We start from the raw sequence: 27,248 nt of genomic DNA on the forward strand, positions 1-27,248 counted from the left end.
ATCTCTGTAATCAAATGATTCATTGGTGTTTGAAATCTAAATGAAAAGAATCTCAGATTTTCTTGTTCTCCATTGGGTTCCTGATATGCTTTAATTTTGGAACCCGATTTCCAGTTTTAAAGTTGAAAAAGACAAAATTTAGCTGATTTGCAGCTTCAAAAATAAATGAAATGAAGAAGTGAGGCTGTCACCCGCCAGCACAATAGGGACTCTTCACGCTGAAACGAACATTTTCCTTCATAAACTGTTAAGGGCAGATGGTTGAGAAACAAAGATAAGAATGATGTTGTCTTTCCACCATTTTTCCTCAGGAAAGTGTTTTGAGGTGTTTCAAATACAATAGAAACATTCAATTTTATCTTCATGCAGGGAATTTTATTTTAGACTAATGAGAAAAGTTTTTCTACCCCTCTGAACTCTCTTCTCAGGCATCAAAGACTGGAGCTAGTGATGTTAGCAGAGGTGAAGCAGAAAGAGTTTATGTTGAATCAATCAATCTTGAGTTTTGATCAGCCTTTCATCAATTATGAGCTAATTGACTTTAAGAATATCATTTAATTTCTCTGGTTCTCTATTTCCCCATCTGGAAAGCATAATATACTTTACAGATTATTATTAGGATCAAATTGAAGACATTTGTGTCAAAATGTTTGGTACATAATAGGTTTTCTATAAATGTTAATTGAATAAGAAAATAACTGTGGTTCAACATACTTTGCATTTAAGTCAACACTAGCCAAAGCATTTCATGCATATTGATTTCATTGCCCGGGGACTTAGGCACTGTTTTGGACTTTATAACACAGGAGAAATAAACTCTGTCTCTAATGGGTGGCAGCTCATACTCTAAGGCCAGCACATCACAAGTATGCGCACATAAACAGAACCATATCAAATCTGTGGCAGAATTCTGGTCAAATATTTGGTACAAAATCATTCTCTACATAGGAAGGAACACTCTAACTAAGCTTGATGCTTCAAATAAATCCCTTTTTAAGAAAAGCAAAGTTTTCTGATGGATTTTCTTATGAATTTTTAAAAAATTCATGTTGACTTTTTTTTGTAGCTGTTGGAAAAAGCTTCAAAATATCAAAAAACATTTTATTTAACAGAGCATTTATCTACCCCTTTAAAAGTGCGTTTCATAGAAGGTTACTATATAGTTTCTTAGTAAAACCTTTTAGCAATGATCCATGCCATTAATAAAAATTTCATATTTGTTTACTTCATTTATGAGGACCATATAATTTTTTTTTTATCCAGACTGAGACATCTTTGGGGACAAAAGGAGCTTTATTAATAATTATCTTGGAACCATAAATGGGGCCATATAAGTACAGCCTTGTTCCAGATAGATTGACTAGTCTAATCACTGAAATCTAAAAGAGTTGGTCACAGGGGATTGGAAAATGAAGTAAGTCTGTTTATATTAATAAAAGCATATTATGATTCTTTGTCCCCCTTGAAATGGAAGATTTATATGTAATTTTCATTTTAGTATTAACTACTATTCCAAGAAAAATTCTGTACATCTAAATTGTCCTCAGATTTCAAAATAGAAACAGAATTTCTGCATTGGTAGCCTGGACCTTAGTTTATTATTTCCTAATGCATTAGAGATAGTATGTCAATTTTGTGTTTATTAAATTTGAACCTGATTTTATGTTGTCTTTCCTCAAAACATTGTTTCAACATTGGATATGTCATTTAAAGACATGTCTGGGTTTTCATATTAAGTGTTTTATATATATTAGATAAATGCATATATTCCATAAACATTTCTGCTTAAGTATTATTTATAGTACACATGGTATGTACTTGCTCTACTAAATTTATCAGTTAAGTGTATTGGGAGTTGCCTTAATAGTGGACAATAATCTCTGCTAGGTAATTTGCTTAGTAACATAAATATCCTCAGTAATTTTAATTTTAAGTAAATTAAAATCATAGTTGCTTAAGATATTTGGAAAATACATCTCTCCTTTTTTGGGAACCAGAAAATGTCTATTAATTCTTACTATGCTCATTCTGACAATTTATCAATTACATATATCTTCCATCCAGTATATTATTGGGGATGCTGAAAGATTTAAAGAAAAAATAAATAGAATGGTTGAATATTTCTTAAAACCTCGATTAACAAGTTTAGGGTGTGTGTATGCATATGTTGACAAAAGTCAGATACTATATATTTAAAATTTATTCCCACTACATTTGTAAATACATTTTCTCTTCTTATTTATATGATTCATTCATTTTATAATCCAAAGAGTATTTCTTATTGAGTACTGTTATCATTGTGAAGATGTTAAAGTGAGTAAGACACATGTCCTATCTCAAGTGGCTCACATCCATATTTACTATTTAGAATAAGGTAATAGGATAAGAATTATAAATATTTTTGTACTACATGTGCTCATGTTGAGAAAATATGTAAAGTATGCAAATTCTAAAGTAATTTTGAAGTCTAGCTATGTGAAAGGTAAAAAGAAATAAGTGGGAAATTTTTGTTTTGCTTTTGTGGTTCTGGGGGATGGAATCTAAGGCCTTGCTCATGCTATTCAAGTGCTCTACCACTGATACAACCCCAGTTCTGTTTTTTTTTTCTTCTCAAGAGTTAATAGAGGTGGAGGAAAATCTGCCAAGCAAAGAGATTCAATTTGTTCCTGCATTCATTAGCTTCTCTGCCTCCCTACCCAGACAAGAGAAGATGCCTAGAGAATGTTCTATGGGAGCCTGGATGATACATTTCCCAAAGGAACAACTCTGTTATCTGCTAGATATTAATTATTTTTGTCTATTAAGCACAGGTCTTTGTGAATATTCTTTGCAAAACCCACCTATTTCCCTCCTTCACAAATTGCACTAAATTTTATTTCAGAGTAAATTATCTATTATACAAGTGCTCTTATTTAACACTAACTTTGTATTAAAGGTCAGTTATCAAATTTACAAAGAGTCACTGACTGAAAATGATTAGTTGTTGGTACTCTTCCTGTGAAGAAAAAAACCAAATGCAAATAGAAATTCATTGAGTTACTTAATGTACAGGTAACTATTACATACTCAAAAATGATTTAAAATGATATATTAAATATATCAGTATATTAAAATGGTATATTAAATTTCCTTCAATTCAATGCTGAATTTTACAGGTAAACTCAATGAGGCTCTAGGGCATTTGAAATCATCACAAACCAGATAGGAACAGAACAAATTGCCATTTCCAAAATAATGAAAAATCAAGCATAGAGATTAGCAAAATCAAAGTTAAACAAAGAAACCACACATCTAAGTACAGAAAGGCCTGCCACGTGAGACTGAAGAGTGTTATAACCTGAAGTAAGTAGGAAAGTACTCACTTGAAGTGATCATTCCCTCAGGTGACAGGTATTACCACCTTGGGTATCTTCTGCTTTCCAGAAAACAAGCAGATCATAAAACGTTTATAGAGTTATAAAGTCCAGTTCTATGTTTCCTCTTGGGTCACTGATATCATCCAGTGTACCACAGACAAATTTATTACTTATTATATTGACACAATTAAAAGTTGCAATTGTTTATGGGATAGGGAGCATTTTTCTGGGGAGCAAGACTTCTTTTAGGGTAGTAAGATACTTCCCAAAGCTTTTCAGTGTTGCAGTTTGTTGTTACCAAAAACAATACTCTTCTGTATGAATTCTGAACGAACTTCTATGAGAAGTTGAACTGTGATCAAACTATCGAAATTTCATTTAAACTGGGTCAGAGCATACCCTTACTCTCCCAAACAAGAGTTTACCTCCATTTTTTTGTCTCCCCAATTTCCATTATTAACATAGTCAAGAGCAAAGTCATTGGCCAACCAGTGACATGTGAGTCCAGCATTTTATGCTCTCACATAGTCCACAATGCACCAATAATTCTCAGTCGGTTGCTCACTAATTAGATAAACCACATTCTTTGAAAAAAGAAGTTTCTTTCCACTTTTCCTCATGGAAGACTGAGGTTGCTGGTATGTGGATGGAGAAGAATGTGGCAAGAAAATATGGTCACCTTTGTAGAGATGGGAAAAACAAAGGCTCACTAAACCAAAAATAACTACCACAAGAAACAAAAACCTCTTTAATTACATTTGCCTATGTTCACTGACCTCCACTTTCTCTGAACTTGTACAGAGATACCACTTATTCTGGTAAAAAATATGTTTAGCTTTTTACTCTTCACTAAATGCTTCTTCTGTGTATCTTCCCTCCCCAGTTGTACATTATAAACTTCAAAAGGAATACAGAAGATTATAGCAAAAGCAGAAGGTCCTTATAGTCCCAGATAACAGATGCAAATGCCAGTTTTGTAACTTAACATCTGGGTGACATTGACTGAGTTATTTAAGCCTTCTAAGGTTCAGTCTCTGCATCTGTAAAAGGGGGTTAAGGTATATAAAATACCTATTAAATGTTGCATTAGATACAGTGGCACTCATATTTTTCCCACAGAAGGCATTTGTTATCTCATTACAATTTTGCACATAGCATGACTTTCTGCACATTTTCAAGAATGTCCAATGTTTCTGTGAATATTATATTTCTACCCTCCTGTATTGGCAAGCTATGACTAAACAGATACTACTTTTATATTTATGGTTTGGGAATTTTCAGATATTTTGTGTTTGTATATATATATTTTTTTCTTTTTTTTCAAATGATTTTGTACTGTTGCCTGTAAAATAGGAATAATCATATTGTAACAGATCTATTTCTGTAAAACTGTGCTAACACATTTGCAATTGTCCCTATAAATAATTGAAGGCTTATTAAGAAATTATATTTGCTTGGTTATGTTTACTAATATTTTCAGATTTCATGAATCACCAAGAGAGTAATTATGCTAAATTTGAAGAGGGAGGTGGAGGGAATAGCGTGGAGGAAGTGAGCTCATAACTAACCTGAAATGTTTATGAATTGAACATGTTCATTATTATGCTACAGAAATAGAAAGATCAAATGGAATGTCATTTTAATGCTCCACATAAAACAAACAATTCAATTAATGTATTCTAGTCACTATGTGTCAAATGAGCTTCTATCAGAATTAAATTTGGTTGTTTTTCATAGTCAAAGAAACTCTCAATGGAACTGCCCTTTATTACTTTGGTTTTTCAAACTATGCTGTTATAACTGCAGAGGTATCACTGTAGAACTAGTGCTATTCGTGTTGATGGTTTTGTGATAAATTTGTTGAACCATAAAATGCAACAATAAATCATCTATAAATAATATGCTCATTTTTGTTCTCTAGTAAAAGAGAATTTATTAGAAATTGCTTAAGATTTTTAAATAAGCAGAAACTTCAAGTAGAGTTTTTATGACAAAATTCAATTCAACTTTTTTACATTAGATGCAAAATTTAGTGTTTCTTAACTATTTTAATGACAGAAAACTATCATTCATGTATTCTAAGCACTACCTGCAGTTTCATTTATTCTTTGATATATTTCTGTTAAAATTCAGTAATATCATACCATACTGGAACTCCCCAACTAGTGGGCACGCATAATTTCTCATCACTGAGGTTGTTAAATCAATATGGCACATCCTTGTAACATGACAAGAACTATCACTATTGTACATACCTTTGCATACAAGCCCACTTTGGATCAATTTAAAAAAGCATTCCTAGTGTGTGAATACTCATAATGGGGAATGAGTAAATGCAGAAGACTCCATAAGAGATTATGAAGATGGGGTGGAAACCAATAGCATTCTAGACCTTGCTGTGTGGTTTGAGGATGCAGATATGTGTCATTAAAGGTGGCTTACACAACTGAATGAATGACTCTTTTTATTATCAATCAGAAACATAAAAGGTCAACCTAGGAGGACCTGATGCCATAGTGGAAAGGCAGTGAATGAAAATCCTTTTTATTACTTGCAATTTCCTGATTTATAAGTACATTCTTTGTAGGAATATTACTACTACCTTTATAGTCCACCAAAAACTGAACACGTTTTAAAATAGTGTTTAGGAGCATGAGAAAGATACCAGTTAGTATGCTTTGTACTAAAACAGAAGAATCAATTCCAAGTAGTTGGATTATAATATAAAGTCCAGAATGCCACCAATGACCTAGTTTTTTCAAATTTATTCCAAATTGTCAAGTTGCCAACATTGGGTTGATAGCCTCCGTATACCTGCCAGACCACTATACCCTCAAGAGGGTCACAGGAACAAATCAAGATACCCTCAAAGAACATTAAAGGACTAGAAGAGAGTCTATTTCTCCACCTCCCCAAAGAAACTTCCCCAGGTTCCTCCATATAAACCTGGAAAAGCTTCTTTTGGGGTCATTAAAATGATTGTTAGGTGTATAATGATTGTTAGGTATATAATGATTATATTGTTAGGTATTAAATGATTGGTAGGTATATATACTTAACAACCATTCTAATGATTATTAAATAATAATCATTTAAATCCTATTTAAATATTTATCAGGTTCAGTAAAAATATTTCATGTGTGAACTAAAATTCACATTCACACAAAAATGCCATCTTCAGATACACACTGTTGCTTTGTTCTAAATTACAAACATAAATGGAAGTTCCAAAATATCATTGCTTGGGAGAGAAGAGTGCTAATATGTAGAGAGTCGAGAAGCATCTCATTCTCTCTGCTCCTTTTCACTAGGTGCCAATCAATCCATTTTACATAGCAGGAGGAAGTTCTTTACAAATATTAGAATCCTGTCACTGATATGATTTGCCTGGATTTTAGCCATTCTAGGCAGCTTCAGTAACAGATATCTCAAGGTCATAGACCACCATTAATATTCCCTGCTTGGTTGTTTTGCCATGCTTACAATTTTAAAAATAGCTTTATTTTGTTCTTCATAAATGAAGTACCATTTGGCAGTAGCTTAGGAAGCCAGGATTTCAAAAACAGTCTACCCACAAGTTCAGGGACTAAGAGTGGGTCCTGAAAATAAAGAATTGTCAAACAGTAACAAAATCAAATAAAGGTCTATCTTGTTCATCACCATCTACCTGCAATTTTAAAAAATGTCCATGATAAAAGCACTCCTTTTAGGAAAAAAAAATATTTTATTGGTCTAATTTTTGCATTGCTTTAGTTACTATTGCATTTCAATAATATATTTTAAGATTCAAATTAGCACATTTTAATTTTTATCCTTTAATAAACATTGTATTTTAGGCAGCAATAAATTCAGAGAACTCTCAGTTAGATGTCAGTCCTAGACACCACAGGCTGAGGGACACATACTGTGAGAATCTGTGATGTTCAAAAATTTTGAAGCTTACTGTGCCTGCAGATTGTATCCATGCAACACATTATTCCTGTCAAGAACACTATATTTATAAATATAAAGATTTCTTTACCATGGATGAAGAAATAGGTTAATTATAGTTATGTAAAGTATATCATAATACATGATATTATGTACCAGTATAAGATGAAGAAATAGAACTTGAATTGAGTTCTGTCACTAATAAAGACCAGTTGAATACTAAATTTTGGGAACTAACATTCACAAAGTGGTAAACAATAATCTTTATTCTTATTTATTACAAGAATTAGTTTCAGCAGTATCATTATTGGCATCATACTCTCTATTCTTTACAAAAGTTTTTAGAATCTCCCTCTTTGAATCTTCAATTCCTTCAAGCATATGGGTAAACATTTAGGCTTCTGGAGACCAGAGGTAAATTAAAGGTGGAAGCACCCAGGAATGATCATAATACACAGTTGAGCAGCCAAGATGTGTGATTACTGAAATGAGTTATTATACTGACTGTTAACAGAATTTCCAATGAAGGTGAGAGGTTGAAAATTCTTTAATAAAGAGAATTTTTTTGTAATGGGGATTGACCCGAGAGGTGCTTAAACACTGAGCCAACTCCCCTGATCTTTTTTTCATTTTATTTTTTTTTATTTTGAGACAGGATCTTGCTAAGTTGCTTAGGGCTTCACTAAGTTGCTGAGGCTGGTTTTGAACTTGTGATCTTCCTGCCTCAGCTTCCTGAGCCATTGGAATAACAGCAATGCGCCACCACACCTAACTTAAAAACTGATTTTCAGTAAAACTGAAACAAGTAGAGACCCAAAGAAATTTTGTCATTACTAAAAACAACAATGGGGATTCTGCCTTTTCTTGACCATCAAGAAGGGAGAATAAGTCAGACTTTCAATTTTAAAACCTTCTTTTAAGTGTAAAACCCTCTCTTAGCAAATTGAGGACAACCAGATGAATTTATTTGTTCACCCAATTAATGTTTATTAAATAAATGTCTACATGTTCCCATCACTGTTCTAAATTTGGAAGATATAGCAGTCAATAAAGCTTCTGCCCTCATTGGAGACTGCTTAACTCTTAGGGAAGAAACAAAGTAGATAAAAAATGTACAGTATGTCAAATGATGGTAAGTGCTATGGAAGAAAACATACATGAATAGATTTCAGCATGCATTTATCCTGGATTACTCTTCAAGCTTTAAGAGATTCAGGAAAGGTCTACTCATTTTTGTTCTTTCAATATGACATTGTTTTATTCTTTAAAAGAAAAAATAATCACTTATCTAGCTGCCTCCTGACCTTTCTACTGAGGTAAATGCCCCTTTTATCTACTGAGAAATGAGCATCTTTAACATGAGTTTGATAAAGTCATGGCCATTGACTTCAAATAAGTTTGACACGATTATATTTATGAAACCATTTCAAATCAATTGTAGAGGATTTTTCTAAACACCAAGAGAATGTACAGAAATATTTATTTCCTTTTTTCATCCTGTAGAAATGAAAATAAGGTTTAATATATCTAGTTTTAATCTTAGTCAAGATGTTTATAATCTTATTAAATATTCTGTAATGTGAACTGTGGGGAATCCATTAGCTCAATATTTTGAATTTCAGATAATGTATCCTGAGGCTTATTTTTTAAAGTGTTTATCTTAGCATTAAATCATGAAAGCTTTAAATCCTATGTGTAAAAAAAAATAAACTTAATTCTTAGGAATTTATCTGGGTACCTGTAGATTCTCAATTTACATTCCTAAACATTACTTGACAGATTGTACTAGCATTCAGCAGCTATCAATTTAGTTTTGTCTCTGTATTGTGATACTGGACTTTCAGGTTCATCAGAGATGATCTGTGCGGTTTAGCTGTAGTTTCAGGCTATAATTAAATATAGAAGAATACCAAAATAAAATAAAATCTAGGATTTTTTATAAGGTGGTTAAATTTTCACAAATTCCCTTTGACAATTTTTCTTTATTCCATCTCTTCTCAATGATAATCCTTTGGCAAAACTAGAAATCTACTTCTGTGAAAAGTATAAATCTAGAATATGGACCATGAATCATAATTTTATACATGAGGTTAAGCTCAGCTACCAAAACATCATATATAACCCCCTCAGCATGTTTCAATCAACGAAAAAGACTAGAAGATTGATCATTAGAAATTATGTCTGTGTGGAATAATCTCTGAATGGAATTAGGAATAGTGAAGGAGTTGCTTAGTATCAGCATTAGAAGTAGATTCATTTTCATGTATGTTACCAAAAACCATAATGACCAAAATCAATGAACTGTGGAATTTCATTAGTCGGTTTTCTACTACTGTGATAAGATACCTGAGATCATCAACTTTAAAGGAGGAAAGGTTTATTTTGGTTTATGTCTTCAGATCCTTCTTCAGTCCATGGTTGGCTGGCTCCACAGTTTTGGGGCATATGGTAAGGCAATAAATCATGGTAGGAATCATGATGAAGGAAACTATTCACATTATGGTTGTCAGAATGTGAAAGAGACAATGAATGAGGGTGGGGTTCCAATATTATTTCCACAGGTATGCCCATGATCACCTAACTTCCTGCCACTATGCCCAACCTCTTAAAGTATCTACTACCTCCCTAACATGCACCATTGGCTGGCAATCAAGCCTTTAACACATAGGCCTTTGAGGAATATGAGACCCAACTCTATAAATTATTAAGAAATTAATTTCTAAAAATACATACATGCCAGTGAAAAACACAACTTTTTAATAATCTTACAGAATTTTATGAATCCACTTTGTAAAACTGGCTCATAGTTTCTTATCTATTAATGAGACTGCTTTGATGAGTTAAAATTTTATAAATGTATACATACAATACAATACACATCAATATAGGCAAATATAAATTCTGTATAAAGTTAAAATTTTCCTTTTGTATATAAGGATTATCCTCTTGCATTAATTAGTATAGTAATCACCCTTCAAGGTGGCCCCCTGAAATTCTCACCTCTTGATATTCACATCTTCATATCATTCCTTCTCCTGGGTGGGTTACATAATTTGCAGTGTTCAGAACTATAACAATTCAGTGTCTGTCTCGTAAGTTCCATTTCAAGTACTAAAAAATAAAGCCTTTTCTTTTCTTAGGATCTTTCTTGCTTTCAAGTCGTAATTTTTTTTTTTTTTTTTGCTCTTTAGTGTCTACCAGGTTACCTGTGTGCTTATAAAGTATGTATAAATTGTTAAACCAGATTTCCCATACAAACCATTGATTAAAATAGAAAATTCTTAAAAATTTTAAGATGGTGTTAGCAGAGCATTAAATCATGTGGGGCCCTGCCCTTCTGAGCCAGAGCTTTCTTCAACTAAGCAGATTGCAAGATTTTCAACAAAATTTAAAAATAAAAATAAAAGATTTCCCCTTTGCACCAGGGATAATCTTATGACTTTCAGAATATAACAGAAATGATGATATTCTATTTCCATGATGATTTACAGGAGATACTGTGGCTTTCCTCTTTCTCTCTTTTCTGTCCTTGTTTCTCTTTCTCTCTCTCTCTCTCTCTCTCTCTCTCTCTCTCTCTCTCGATATTCAGGCAGCTCTGTGAAGAGTTCTATATGATGAAAAGTGAAGTTTCCAGACAGAAGTCAGCAAAGAACTGAGTACTTTGGCCAATAGCCAGGTGATAGTCATTTTGGAAATGGTTCCTCATGGCCTACTAATATTGTGACTAGTTTCGTGAAATCCCCTGACCAGAAACACTCAGAGATAAGCTTTTTAATTCCTAGTCCTCAGCAAATGTAATATGATAATTGTCTCTTTAAGCTAGTATATTTTGAAGAAGTTTGTGATGCAGTAATGGTAAACTAATAGAAAAGACTGACTGCTATAAGAAAACAGACTGTCCACTACATTTGTAATTACAAATTACCTGTAAAGACAATAAATTTTTATTTTTTCCCAAGTTACAGTTCTGGGCAGGTGAATAGATTGGTGAAACAACTCTATTCCATGAAGTCATCCAAGGACTCGGGGTGACTTTGCTTGCTTTAATATGTGATTTCTTGGAATTTAAAGGCTTATTTTTTTCCAAAAATTTTAATAAAATATTATTGAGATTTTAAGAACATTTTGTAGAGTTGATAAAAGTAGTTTTTAAATAATTGTTTGCATTTCCTCTTTGAGCATCTACTTTTTTCTTACTTAGGTTTTATTGTTTGTTTTAATTTAGATTTCTTGCTAGTTCATTAATTCAAGTCCTCCTCCTCCTCCTCCTCCTCCTCCTCCTCCTCCTCCTCCTCCCCCTCCTCCTCCTCCTCCCCCTCCTCCTCCTTCTTTTTGCTACCACAGACTTTCAACCACTGGGCCACATCCTCAGCCTGTTTTTTATTTTTTTATTTTGAAACAGTATCTCACTAAGTTGCTTAGGGTCTTGCTAAGTTGCTGAGGCTGGCTTTGAACTCACAACCTCCTGCCTCAATCTCTCAAACCCCTGGGATTAGAGGTATGCCCACTATACCAACTCAATTTTTTTCTTTTTAATGTCTTATCTGCTTATTTTGTTCTCATTCTAACTTTGTTATTTGAATATGTGACATACTTTATTTGATAATAAGTTGATTGTAAATACTTAAGGTCATGTATTTATCTGAGTAATGATTTAATTAATAGTTTAGTAAATAATCTGAAATATAGTGGTTTCATTATTGTTATCTTATAGACCTTTTGTAATTTTCATTTGTATTTCCACTTTGATTCAACAGTCATTTTAGGGATAATAGGAATAAATGGAAATAAGTTTCATATTTTGTAATATAATGAATTTTTCCTAATGTGGTAAAAATACATATCGTGTATGCCTTATCATCTTAAACATTTGTAAGTGTGCAGTTCAGTAACATGAGATATGTCCACATTGTTTAGAAATAGATCTTCATAACTGCAAATCTGAAAGTATACACCCATTGTACAGCTTCTTTTCCCCTCCCCCAGCACCTGATAATCACTATTCAACTTTCTGCCCTGTTTCTTACTATTTTGATCATTTTAGATATATTAAGTGAAACCAGACAGTTGGTTTTTGTTTGTTTATATTTTTTTCTTTTTGAAAATGGCTTTTTTCATTTAGCCTGTCTTCAGGGTACATCAATGTTACAGGATTTCCTTTATTTTTAAGGTTGAAAAATACTCCATTGTGTGTCCTATACCACATTTTATTTGTCTACTCATATGTTGATGCACATTTGAGATGTTTTCACCTCTTGGTTATTGTGAATAGTGCTGCTATGAATAAGGGTATGCAAATATTTCTTCAAGACCTGGTCTTCAACTCTTTTAGACATATGTTCAGAAGTGCGATTGCTGGATTAGATGAAAATTCTATCATATTTTTTAAGGAGCCTCCATTCCATCTTTCACAGTAATAATATTCAGTCATCAGTCATCAAGACCATCTTATGTAAATTGCTGTTAACAATGTCAAAGATAAACTTTCTTACAGAAATATGTGCATACATGTGAGGCATGCAAAGCCTGGGGTGCTTATAGAATATAACGGAATTTCTCAGGGGGTTTTTAGAAAGTCCTTGAGACAGTACTGATCTCACAGTCATGAGACCTTATCCTTCATTATTTCCCAGCTCTGATTTTTGTCTTTTTTTTTTTTTTTTGCTAGGGGAGTATTTGGGCACTCAACCACAGAGCCACATCCTCAGCCCTATTTTGTATTTTATTTAAAAACAGGGTCTCAAAAAGTTGCTTAGCACCTTGCTGTTGCTAAGGCTGGCTTTGAACTCATGACCCTCCTGCATCAGCCTCCCAAGCCACTGAGATTACAGGTATGTGCCAGAGTGCCCAGCTTTGTCTAAGTCTTATAAGAATGTTTTCATCTTGGTGTCACCAACATTTTCAAAGTAGAAATTCAAATAAACATTTAAAGATGATTTTTTAAGAAGACATTTATGAAATAAAGAGATCTGAATCTATGTCTTAAAAAGACACATAATTGAGTGGGAATAATCAAACTAAAATTTATTTTTAAAAATTTCCAAACCTCAAAATGAAAGGAAAACTCTTTTGGGCATTCAGGAAACTAGATAGTGCCATTTTAACAAGAAACATCAGACTGAACTCAGATTTTTCCACAGCAAAGTTCCAATGCAAAAAGAAAGCAAATCTCTAAGGAAAAACATGTGTGAGTCAGACTTTTAGTTTTTAAGTTCTTCCTTATACATGAAGGCTACAGGAATATATTTTCAAACTATGAGAACACAGTGTACATTAATAATATAATTTTTAGGTAGTTTGATCCCTTGTATAGCAATTAGTAATAAATACTGAATATGCTGAACTGTAGAACTAACCATAAAACAAATGAAGAAAATAGGACAGAACAAAACAGAAAGGTACACACACACACACAAAAAAAAACAAACTCTTTTTGAGGGGGGATTTAAGCAGGGATTGAACCACAGGTGCTTAACCACTGAGCCACATTCCCACCCTTTTTTACATTTTATTTAGAGACAGGTTCTCTTTAAGTTGCTTTAGGGTCTTGTTAAATTGCTGAGGCTGGTTTTGAATTTGTGATCCTCTTGCCTCAGCCTACCAAGCCACTGGGATTACAAGAGTGGGCCACCATGCCCGGCCTATTTGTTAATATTTATGTTATGCCGTACTATCTTAATAATTGCAGCTATATAAGTTTGCAGTGCAAATATGCCAGCTATGCTCTTCTTCTTTAATATTATCCTGCCTTACTTGGCCCTTTGCTTTTACACATAAACTTGAGAGTCAGTTTATTAATGTTTGTAAAATAATCTGCTAAGAATTTGATTGGAATTATATTCAATCTACGGATAACTTTGAGGTGAATTTATAATTCAGCTTTATAATTGAATTCTTTATAATTGAACTTTCCAATAAATAAAGATGAAATTCCCCTCCATTTTGCTAGATTATCTGTAGTAATTAGCTATTTCATCGTTATTAAACACATTTTATTAGACATTATTTCTTGTTCTTTGATGTCTTTTGATGCTATTATATATAGTATCCTTATTTTAAAAAATTTCAGGTTTTATTTTTAAGCCATTGGCATAAACAATCAACTTTTACATATTGGACTTTTACGGGTAACTTCACTATATATAATTTTTAGTTCTAAGAGCTTGTCTGTAGATCCTTTAGGATTTAAATCCTGTTAAACTCTTTATTTTTATTTTATGTCCATTGTTCTTATTCCTACTTCTGGGCCCCTATGCCCTTATTATGTTTTCCTCAATGTTCAGTCTTCCTTGTGTTCCTACTCATTTCCTGACACTATGGTTTTTTACTTTTATTTTAGTTTTGTCTCTTGGGATTCACTGATTTCAGTTTTTCTCTTGCTCTTCCATGTGTTTTTACAGTGGTGATCTTTCTTCTCAGAGCTGGGTGTGTCAATGTGATTTTCAATCCATCATCATTTGGTCACAATTTCCATGCACTCTCTCGCAACAAGTTTCTAGTGAGGATTTGTGTCCTATTCAAGTCAGTATCTCCAAGTTCCATAATGGTGTGTTTGGAATGACTATTCCTAAAATTTGCCCTCAACTCTGTTGATTGAATGAAAATTGCTATGTTCTCATTGCCAATAAAGACTTGGTATCAATTTTATTAGTGCTTTGTTAAAAAATGAAATCAAATAATAAAAGAAATTTGTGTAAGCTCTAATACTCAGGTTTCTCAGTCTGTGACAAAAACATTTTTTTTGAAGCACATGGATGAGAAACACTGCTCTTGCTGTGAGAATTGCAACTTTTGCACATAAATATGTGTTAAATGCAAATGAAGACACAAGGTTCATAGTTAGCAGCAGATGAAATGGAAAGAAGTGGCACAGAGATTAAATGTTCCTTTCTGTCTTCAAGCTCAGACTGTCCCCTCAATAGTGTTTGTTCTTTTTGTTGTTGGTGGTGGTGGTGATGGTGGTATGTGTGTGGTGAAGGGTACAGCACACTTTTGGAGGTCCTGCCCCGTCTTCTATTTCACATGCAGAATATACATGAAATTAGGAACCTAAGTTTATTACATTTGTGATCTTTTGGACACAGCTTTCTTTACAATGAACTCTACTTACAGTATTTTCTGGAGGAAATCCCAAGTTGATTTTTAAAAAATTCACTGTTTACTTCAAACCAGAGAATTTTATGTACTGAACTACCCATAGGGTGTTAAGATATAAATTCTTAATTATTTATATTAGAAAAACTTTGGGAGAATAAACATAAGCTACCAGACAAGATCTAGAGCCAGTCTCTGATGTATGAACTTAGGGTGGCTCAGGTCCTTCATGCCCCTGGTCCTTTGGAGGCAGCATACCTGACACCTTGTTGGTATTGAAGAGCTGCCTACCCGATGTCCAGAGCAAAAGTCCATAAGTAATTCCACATTAAAGCCAGTTGGATGATTTCTCCTTTGTGTTGAAATACGGGAGAGACAACCTAGAGGCACTTTAGTTCTCAGTTTTAGTTCTAACCCGTCTAGGATCCTTAGGACATTTCCGTTTTAATAATTTTCAGTTTAGCTCAAGCTAGTTCACCTTATTTTCTCATTTGTAATTAAAAGAGTCCCAACTAGCATTATTTCCCAGTCAGTCCCACTGGCACAAGAGGGCATGGACGGATTGCCAGTATTTTGCTTCCACTAGGAGATGGTACAACTGTAGTTTCTCTGAAGAGCCTGTGACTATACTTCTGGGGATAGATGAACCAGCAGCAGGACTCTGTCCATGGCCTTGTCCTGATTTAACTTTCTGGGTAGCTGCTGTGGCAGGCAGTGCTGCTGCGTCCTCTTGGCCTGCTCTAGTCTGCAGTGAGCTCGGGCTTGGCTCATTTATCAGAACTGTCTGGTTCTGTCCCTGCTTGACCAGAGTTATTTTCCCTACCTTGGCTATAGGAAAGTAGAAAGGGAACTAATTAGCAGACAAAAGTTGCAAAGTGTGGAGGATTGAAGATGCAAGGAAAGCTAATAATTAAAAAACAGTAAAGCCACAGTCCTCTCAGAGGGTGGGGTTAGGAAAGAAGAAGGGAAATTGGTGGACATAGATAAGAAAGGTGTGTAAAGTAAACAAGGGGGGAATCTAGGCAAAAGATGGCATCTACCAGACAGAGAAAATTGCATTTTCATGCTTTTTCTTCTTCCAGCCCCTTTTTCCTAATTCACTCAAAAAATGTTGTTCCCTAATGGCTCTTTCGTCTCCGAGAGTGTTCAAATCTTTACTTCCTATTTCTTCTGCCTCAAATTTCTTTAGACACTGTCATTCATATTTCCTCTCTTCCTCATGACCTTGGAGAAAGCTGTCCTATGTTCTTTCCAGACAATGCTTCTGTGTCTCCTTCTGATTCTATTACCCAATTTTCCTGTGTAAACTTGCTTTATTGTCACTATTCTTGCTCAATTCAGCTTCTCCTTTTCCTTAGCCTAAAATCTGCTCCAGAGTCTTATAGGGGAAAACTTCTGATTCAACTTCCTCTGCAGGTGGCCATTTCTTTCTTTTTCTTCATCATTTAATCACTTCTTATAGTCTTCTAGGTTGTTTTTGTATTTAACATTTCAGTATAGTTCTCATGTCTACCTCCAGGGACGGGCTTCACTCAGCGGCCACTGGTGACTCCCTGGTGCCCAGAACTGTGACTCCTTCAGCCCAGTTTTCTCCCCTATTCAACAGAGCTGGCCTCTGGGGTCCTCTGGATGCTCTGGGCTATCTTTCTTGTTGGTGAAGATGTTTCCTCTACACCCTTCCAGAGTCTCACTCTGAGTTGGTTTTGCTTTGCTGTGACAAATACCAGAGAAAAACAACTTAAAGAAGGTAATATTTATTTTGGCTCATGATTTTAGAGGTGTCAGTCCTTGATGGACTGGCTCCATTGTTTCTTGGGACTGTGGTTTCGCAGTACATCATGGTTGAAAGGCCTAAGGAAGCAAAGTTGCTCACCTCAGAATGGCTGGGAAGCAGAGGGTGGGGGCAGATGCTGGGGACAAGATACAGTTTCCAAGGGTATGCCCCCCAAGCACCCACTTCCTCACAGGTTCCACCTCCTATAGATTCTGCCTCCACCCAATGATGCATTCAGTTACAGACCCCTCAGTGGAATAATCCATGGATGAGGTCAGGTCCTCATGATCTATTCACTTCTCTAAATCCTCACCTCTGAACATGGCTGCACTGAGGACCAAGCCTTCAATACATGAGCTACTGGGGGCATAGGTCATAATCAAACTCTAACACACCCATATTTCAAAGCGCCTTTCTAACTTTCACTCATCTATGAAACTTACTTCATAGAATTAACCTTCATCAATATTACCACTAAGTTTTCCCTTGTTGTTAACCCTTTTACATGTTTTAAATGTGGTCTCGGAAAAAATTGTATCCAGTTTTTAAAATAAACTTTTAATTTTTTTTTGTGTGTATGTGTTTGTGTGTGTGTGTGTGTGTGTGAAGAAATATCGACAAGTCTGAGAAGACCATTTGGTTGTTGAGAAGTAAGGAAAACTTAAGGGCCAAGTTTGGTTCATAGATATCTGATTTGACATGTGACAAGGAACATGCTGGGGAGCACAAGATGAAAATAGTTACATTAGCACATTTAGAACATACAAGGTGCCTGTGTGCTATTGGCATGAACTCATAAAAGAGACAAAGACATGTTTTTGTTGGAGTTGGCATCATGGAAATAGATCTCTTTCTCTATTGAGGATATTCAAAGTCAGAAGAGGTCAAGAAGAGAGACCTGCACACACCAATATTTGAAAAACAAAGAGATTCTGGTTTACTATTTTGGTAAACTCACATAGTGGGAAAAATCAAATATTTTGAAATATTTGAAACCATGTTTATAGATTACAACTTTTATTATACTTATCTTGTATACAAAACAGGTGCTTTATCATAAAAGGAAATTATATCAATCAGTGGGAGTTGCATTTATGAATTCACTTTAGTACCTCCCCCAAGATGCTTTGCCTTGTGGCTCTACCAGCGATATTCAAAATTTTCCATTCCTTCTGGTGGAGGCTAGTATTCTCAAATACTTGGTCTTGTCCCTAGGGAAACCTAAGAATAGTGAGTGCCTGGAGCATGAAGGACATATTTGTTTGCTAGAGAAATTTTTTTCAAGCTAACACCACCACTATGACCAATTATTACCAAACAAAATTTAAAAAGCAAAGATATGAGGAATAAAATTAACTTGTGACTGCATCTTCTCAGTCCTTCTCTGAGATTTCATCATTATCTCCAATTATTCTTAACACTTTTGAAAAACAGAGCTTATACCAATTATTGTTTTAAGTGCTTCCCTCTTTAAAACAATGCAGGGGCAATTACTTGAAAATAGCATGCACTGTGGTTTAGAACAAGTTGTCTGAGGTTATATAGTTCATAAGTGGCAGACAGCCATCACACCTCCATACAACCCAAGGGCACCTAACCATCATAATTACTACAAAATCCTACCTTCATAATACTAATATTGTAAAAACTATCATACCTATCCTCCATTTAAAATATGGATGACTGAGAGTCTCAATTTACTTCATAGCTCAAGTTAACTAGTACCCAAAGCATGCTAGACAACATGGGTAGTAAGTCCCTATAGCTATTTGTCTCAGAAATTGAATCTGTGCACTTACCAGGTCAGTTCATGTTTGTTCTCAAACTTGTTTATACCAGTTATATAATTATTTTAATTGTGTGACTGATTAAACACTATATAATTAAGATGGTGTTTAAAAAAACTTTAAAGGAAGGATATTGTTGCTTTTTGAAAACAAAAATAAATAAATTTACTTAAAACTTTGTAAAGATGATTTGCTTAATAAACTACAATTGAATTACATGTGGGCAAAGCATTAATAAAATTTCTAAAACTTCCTTTGTCATTCAAATTGTTTTTCAATTCTTTAAGGTCTTGTTTAACTTTTTAAAAAGATAGATTGGACATTAGATATTGCATTATGGTTGAAGTTTATGAGAAATAAACATAAAGAAGCAGGCACTTTATTAAGCAGTTACAAACTCCAAGGAGACATCTTGACATTACCTTAAGTGAATATCCTTTTCTAAGTTTTAAAGTTAAATAAAACATTTACAGCATATATGTATTATATCGAGTGACTCATAACTTTTGCCAATTTTTTTTGATCACCTGAACAATAGCTGATCACCCTTAAGTCAGCGTGGTTTCTACCAAGCATTCAACACTGCATTTTTTATAGTGTCGTGTTTGCTAACATATCTGTCTTCTTACTAGCTTATGAACTCTTTGATCTTAGTATTGTTGACCTCCCAATCATTATCATCACTTTCAAATATATCTTGTTTCTTAATATTTTAATAAGTACAAATCTGACAATCTGATAATTTGCATTAATCTAAAGGTAAAATCAAATGCTTTGTGGCCTTGGTCCCAGGAAAGCTTAAGCAGTCAATACCTATACTCTGCCTCCAGGCCCAGAACTGTTGCACACACCACCTAAAACATAGCTTTTCTACCTTTTTTCTAAGTAAAATCTTGGAAATTCTATCTAACAGCATTAAATATTTCCATATCTTGAAATAGTAAATAGTTGGTTTAATCTGAAGTGCTCCCCCCAATTACAGCTTTGTTTATGCAAAGAGATCTAGTACTTATTAAACATATACTAAATACTAGAGATTCATTAAGTACTTTATATGACATGTCATTGTCATAGCAACCTGTATTGTAGATATTACATTAATTTTTTGCATAGGAAAACTAAAACTCTGAGGAAGGAAGTACTTCTGCAAAAATAAGGAATCAAACACAAGTTTGTCTAGTTTCCAATTCCATAATTACCCTGATGCATCATAGTATTATGTTGCCAAGAAATAATTGCATGACATGAGTGAAACAGCAGTAAGAATTTGAAGGGAGTATATTTCTGAACAACCTGCGGGTTCATATTACCTGAAAATATTAGCACATCCATGTTTCTGCAAATTCTCTACCTCCGACTTCTTTTGCCACAGTGTTACATAAAATAATCAGAAATTCCTGAAAACATGTACCTGTCATTTTCCATGATTATCTCACATGTCACCAGACGCTGCATCTATCCCTCTGTGTTCCACTGGGTGCACTCAATTTTGCTTTCAACAGAAGTTGTGTCATGTTCTCATCGTGCAATGCTGACAGCCCATAATATAACTTATTCTGATGAGCAGCCCATCCTGTAACATCTCCCCAGTTCTCTTTATCCTTTATGTAACTCTATTGAGCTATTGTGAAAATAATCAACAGCAGGTGGATGATTTCACATTTGTGTGTGTGTGAGAGAGAGAACACGCAGGCAGAGAATGAACTCCACCTTTCACCACGTTTTTCAAACTAACAACAGGTATGGTCCACTAAACCACCATTGTCTTTTCTTTAACTAGGAGAGGAGGAATTTCTTCCTTTCCTTTATAACAGTTCTAATCAAAGAAAGACTCCATTGAGACTCTGTCTAAATATTAGGTGTGTTTGGTTTTGCCCTTCTCCATATGCATATTCTATTAGTAACAGAATAACAAAAAAAAATTTTGGAAGGGTAAAGTTACAAACCCTTGAGGAGGAAAATGACTTGTGTAATGAAAATGCTACCGGGCACTTAAGCAGCTCTGGCAGGGACAATTATAATATAATTTATCAGCAGAAAGCACACTAAGATGCAGAATACATAATTATCTTATCAGTAAGCTGAGAGCAGTGGCAAAACTCATTTGAATGAAGAACCAAAAGTGTAAGTCTCAAGGAAATTATAAGGTGTCAAGCAAACAGTAAAATTGAGATGAACACTGAGTCTTTCAAAATAAATTTTTAATTTTTTTTTTTGGACTGAAGTCTATAACTATACAAAGGGTTAAAGCGTACTAAAAGTTTAAGACTAGGGCTGGGGATATAGCTCAGTTGGTAGAGTGCTTTCCATGTATGCACAAGGCCCTGGGTTCAATCCCCAGCCCTGCCAAAGGGAAGAAAAACGGTTTAGGAGCAAAAAATGAAATTTTCTACTTTTATTTTTGGGACCTGGATATTAAGGTATTACACTATAAAAATATTCCTATTCACCTAGAGCCTAAAGTACATCGTCAAGGGCCTGAACTGAATTCAGGGCACAGTGTTTGGGTTTTCTCTGCTACAGTAACGATCTTATTTTGTTTTTGAGGGAGTTTGTGTTGTGTATAAAACGCCATTTTGCACTTTGAGATGGATCTTTTCATAGTCACCAGCACTAAAAATGTAATACCTGGTATGTTTAAATTGTACTTTATCCTTTCCAACCATTTTTTCTGAGTTTTTGCAATGCACGTGCTATAGTTAGGAGGGGAAGTGTAATCTCTTTTGTCCCATTCATTCTGCAGGGAGCACATCTTACTTAATAAATGACTTGGCTACAGAAGGCTTCTCTCCTGGGCTGTAGTCCTAAGTACTTGATGTGCCCTGCAGGAACAGCATGAGAAGTGCTCTCTCTTTCCTTTTGCTCCCCTGTGCAGGCAAGATGGATATAATTTGAAAAAGGAACTATTCTAAGGAACAAAATGAAGATAAGCAAAAGATATGTAAAAACTGAAAAATAAAATCCATTACAAAGTGAAAATGCCTGATTCTAAGATATCTAATGACTACAAAGAAGCTATGCTGGAAGTCAGGCGCAGTGGCGCATGCCTGGAATCCTAGAGGCTCTGGAGGCTGAGGCAGGAAGATCACAAGTTCAAAGCCAGCCTCAGCAAAAGCAAGATGCTAAGTAACTCAGTGAGACCCTGCCTCTAAATAAAATACAAAATAGTGTTGGGGATGTGGTTTAGTGGTTGAGTACCCCTGAGTTTAATCCCCAGTACCCCTTCCCCCCACAAAAAGCAGTGTTTAGTAACTCCTAGTTTGCACAGTTGTTATAAGTATTAAAGTAATGGGGGGATGACTTTATGTAAATCCATAACAATAATCAAATGTAAGGCATTTTTTAACTTACTGAGTCAGTTTTGATCAGAAATACTTTGTTATATGCTGCTACAGTTGACACTGCCTTTCTAGGATGTGGAACTAACTCCCTGTTCATTTAGTTCAAAGCTCATAAAGTACATTTAAGCACAGTACCATCTCTGATCTCTCCACTTCATGCTGTTTGTGTTTGAAAACTTGGCCATAGCCCATACATAATAAATTTATTAAAAAGTTTGCCCAATACAATAGCCTGCACCCTTTCAAGAGTATACTTTCCATGAGATCTTGCCCTTCCCTTCCCCATCCAATTGCCAAATTCTCTCCTAGGTGATACTTTAGTGTTTACCTTATTTAAATAGCAAAGAAGTCAGAGAAGTCAGTCCTTCCCTGCTTTATGTTTCTCACTCCATATGCAATGAAGAACTCTTCCCCTCTCAAATTCTTCCTGTTAGGGAAGTGACCTGTTCACATGAGTGTAGTTCTTTATATTGCAACCACTCAGCTTTAAAAAACAAATCCTATGCATATATGTATTTCTTCATATTATTTTAGACCTTTACTGTAAACAAAGGTAGGCACATTAATGCCCACACAAATCTCCACCATGGCCAATGAAAGACCCCACTCAGGGCTGAAAGATCACCTTGTCTCCACTTTTGGAATGTGGAAGAGTTTCCCTAAGACTGAGGGAAGAATGGGAGAACTGAGAGAAGTATTGTTGCTGTCTGGGCATTGCATCAACTATAATACAGTGATTGTCTATGCTGGAGAGGAGAAGCAGGACTGTCGAGAGGGATCCACAATGAGGTCCAAAATAAGGCTTCTTGAAATCAGAGGGTGAAAGAAGAGAACTGACATTTCTCCAGCACTCCAGACCTTACAGATATTCTACACACAATGAGCAGCATTCAATGAAAAATTACAATATGCTATACACGACAAAGTAAGAAAATATAGCATGAAGAGAAAAACAGTCAATAGAATAAAACCAGGCATGGAACAGATGTTAAAATAATCAGAGTAGGAAACTAAAATAAATGTTACTAAGGATTGGTAACACCATCATATCAATAATCCTTGATCTATTCAAGCCATGGCTCTCAAAGTATGACTGGAAATAAATACCAGCAGCTTCTGGGAACTTAATAGACTTGAAAATTCTGGCGCCTACTCTGGATCTACAGAATCCTGGAAAGGGGCTTAACAATTTGTGTTTGAACAAGTCTGCCAGGTGACTCTAAAACTAAAGGATCAACATATTTTTTAATGGAATTTACCATGAAAAACAAAAATATCACCAGACCCAGATACCTCACTCATGAATTCTAATATATGTTCAGAATGAATTAATAAAAATATTGCACAAATGTTTTCAGAAAATAAAGGAGAGTGGAATAGTTTTGAACTCATTTGAGGAGGCCCACATAACCCTGATAGCAACCTGAGAGATACTATAAGAAAACTAGAGACCAATGTTCCCATGATATCTCTCTCTCTCTCTCTCTCTCTCTTTTTATATATATATAGATAAAATATTTGGATATAATTTGCAAATATATCCAACTAATATATATTATATATAAAATTTATATACATTATCTATATAATATTTATATATATGATATTTAAATTAGTTGATTCAATCTAACACTACAGAAAAACATAACGTATTATGAACAAGTGATGCTTATTATGAAAATGTTGATAAGAGAAAAACTCCTCAACCATCCAATTCATGATAAGAAAATTAATGAGAAATATTACATGATCCATTTAATGGATACAGATAAAGCATTTGACAAAAATTAACACTCATTAATGCTAAAAAAGTTATCACTAATGTAAGAGTAAAGGAGAAAATCCTAATTTTGATTGAAATTTTCTACGAAAACCCAAGAGCTAACTCCCACTTAATTATGAAATGTTATACATAGAATTCTTAGACGAGAACATGCACAAAGTAAGAACTACAAAAAGATTTGAAAAAAAAGTGTACATTTTGGTCTCATCGTTAATGCTACAAGAAACTATCTGTTCTAAAAATTTATGACATGATATAAAGTAACTATTTTGGATTCTGATAAAAATATGTTCAATAAATTTTTTGAATACTTTCATTTGTTGAAAGAAAATTCTTTTTATATTTGGTTTTGAAATTCCATGGAATCTGAATACTTTAAGAGAAAACTTTAGACACAAAATTATTATTATTAGTAGTAGTAGTGTTAGTATTACTACTACTACTACCAGGGATTGAACCCAGGGGTGCTTAACTACTGAGCCACATCCATAACCCTTTTTATTTTTGAGACAGGATCTTGCTAAGTTGCTGATAGTCTCACTAAATCTCTGAGGCTGGCTTTGAAGTTGCAATCCTCCTGTCTGAGCCTCCTAAATCACTAGGATTACAAGTGTGTACCTCTGTGCCTGGCATAAAATTATTTTTTAATTGCTCTCAATATTTTCTTCCTCTCTAAAAAATAGTTGTCATCTTCCTACTTTCATAGATTGGAAATATTTGCATCAGAAATACACATTTGTGATTGTGTGACCGTTTTTTGGTGACCATTTTTTGGTATTTGATGTGTTCTCCACTTCAGGCCCTCTTTATGAGGCTTGGTCCTTATGTGTAGCATACATTTAGGTGGTGACTCAGTAGTTTCAATTGGGTCTTAGTATCTCAGCGTTGATTCCCATTACAGCCCTTAAAATACAGAAACCCATTTAGAGAAGAACAGAAGTATTTCTCTACTTCTCCTCAGGTTTCCGAAGGATGAGGATAATTTTTCCTTAAAAAAAAAATCTGTCTTGAGAGTTATGAATTGTTCCTAACTCTGTATTCCAAGTTCTGAACTTTAGTCCTCTCATCAGAAGGAAAAAAAAAAAAACTTGATACTTAGATGAGGAAACAAAGCCTTAAAAAAGGCAAAATAATCCATTCAGAATTAAGCAAACAAACCACACAACCATTATTTAAACTTGGACCACTCTGAATCTAGTGTTTTTCCTCATTCGTTCAGTGAGGAGGGTGGGTATTGAGGATTGAACTCGGGGGCACTAGACCACTGAGCCACATCCTCAGCTCTATTTTGTATTTTATTTAAAGACAGGGTCTCACTGAGTCACTTAGTTCCATGCTTTTTCTGAGGCTGCCTTTGAACTCACAATCCTCCTGTCTCAGTTCCTCTAGTTGCTGGGATTACAGGCCTGTGCCACCATGCTGGCTTCCCCATTCCTTTTTATATCACAGGACAGTAACTCTTTATTAGAGTCGGAGAGCATTGGGGGAAATTTTGCCGCTAAGAGATGTGTCAATTCACATTTGCCATGAGGCCTTAAATAGTACCTTATGAAAGGAGGTACTCAGCATCACCTGCTAGAGAGGGCTGTGGCCAAGGTATGGACATGACAACAGTCGGGGTGACAATGATGACTACAAGTCCTATGGTGAATAATCAATATTCCTACCAGGAAAAAAAAAGAGGGGGGAGACTGAAGTCCCACTCAGAGGACACAATGTAGTTAGTTAGGCCATTAGTTTTCTTCTATGCAAACTTTGATGTGTTCAGTAGAGGAGATCTGCTGTTTGATAAGGGCAAGTGAAAAATTCACTCAATTCAGTCAAAAAAAAAAATAACAGATACCAGTTTAGTACAGTCATGGAAATAACACTTCACAATCCTGGCTCACCATTGTTTCTTTCATTTTTTAAACATTTTATTTTTTACTTTGTTTTTGACACTGCATGAAATCTCCCTAAAGAAGAAAAGGATAAAATAAGATTAAGTTAAGGAAGGCACACTGCACACTGAAAGAAATCAATATAATTATAATAAAGAAAATGCAGAAATAAGTCAATTTGCTTATATTCTTTACAGATTCAGAGCTATAGTGGAAAAATTCATATTCATTTTAGCTGAGCAATAATTGAGATAATAATTAATAAGATAATAATTGATAATACCGATTATTGGTGCAATAGGAATAGCATTCATGCCAACTGCAATAAACGCAGAAAACCATTATCTGAACAGTAATTTTCAATGTAGTTCTAACCTTTTGCATTCGATGGTCTTTATTGTAAAGAAGGAAACTAAAAAGAAACTGGAAAAGCCGAAGTTTGCTACCATTCACGGCCAGCTGTAGGCTCAGCCGCAGGGCACAGCCACATAAATAATTGTCTCTTTCAGTCCAGACAAGTGGGTGACTCACTCTCCCACTGGCCCTCTGTATTGAATTGTAATTACTGGAAAATTCCACAATTTTCTGCCTCATGCTGTGAACAGAAAGAAAGCAGACATGTATGCTTAATGAACAAACACAATATTTATTCTTCTAGTTTGAGTGGCCTAATCTAATGTTTCGATTTTTTGATCAATAAAAGACTAAAATACCTTCCACTAACTTTTAAGTTATAAGAAGTGGAAATGGGAGTCCGTAAGATATGTGCAGACAACAATCCACCTGTGAAGAAACAAAACTAAAATGTGTTGTCCTTACTTTTAGAAAAAACCTTCTTTCTTCTTTTCTTTCCTATTAGTTCATTGAATAGCTATTTGTTACCACGAATGAGGTTAAGTGTATGGATATGCATACTGTGTGAATGATCCATAAGAAAGCTAGGACATCACAGGAAGATAGGGAAATATTTGGATGATATCAGAATGTTGAGCATTGAAATAAGTGACAGGTGAGGCTAGATAGACTGAGCCTCTACCCGGGGTAATCAGATACAGCACTGAGACAGATCTTGAATCTCATCAGGACCATCCATCCATTTACAATTCTTTGGTTTTTTCTTTCTTTTCTCTTATTTTTGTCCTTCACTTTCCCCTTAACAGATCATTTTCCACTATCCAACAGTCCAATAACACTCTTAGCCACATCCTAAATGGCCTCAGACTTTTATCACACTGGACTTGCAAAACACAAGTCCTGAATAAACTCACTTAATGATTCTCCTCTTGCTTGCATTCGTTGCTGG

The sequence above is a fragment of the Ictidomys tridecemlineatus genome, chromosome 2 (assembly GCF_052094955.1).
Source record: "Ictidomys tridecemlineatus isolate mIctTri1 chromosome 2, mIctTri1.hap1, whole genome shotgun sequence".
Taxonomy (NCBI): Eukaryota; Metazoa; Chordata; class Mammalia; order Rodentia; family Sciuridae; genus Ictidomys; species Ictidomys tridecemlineatus.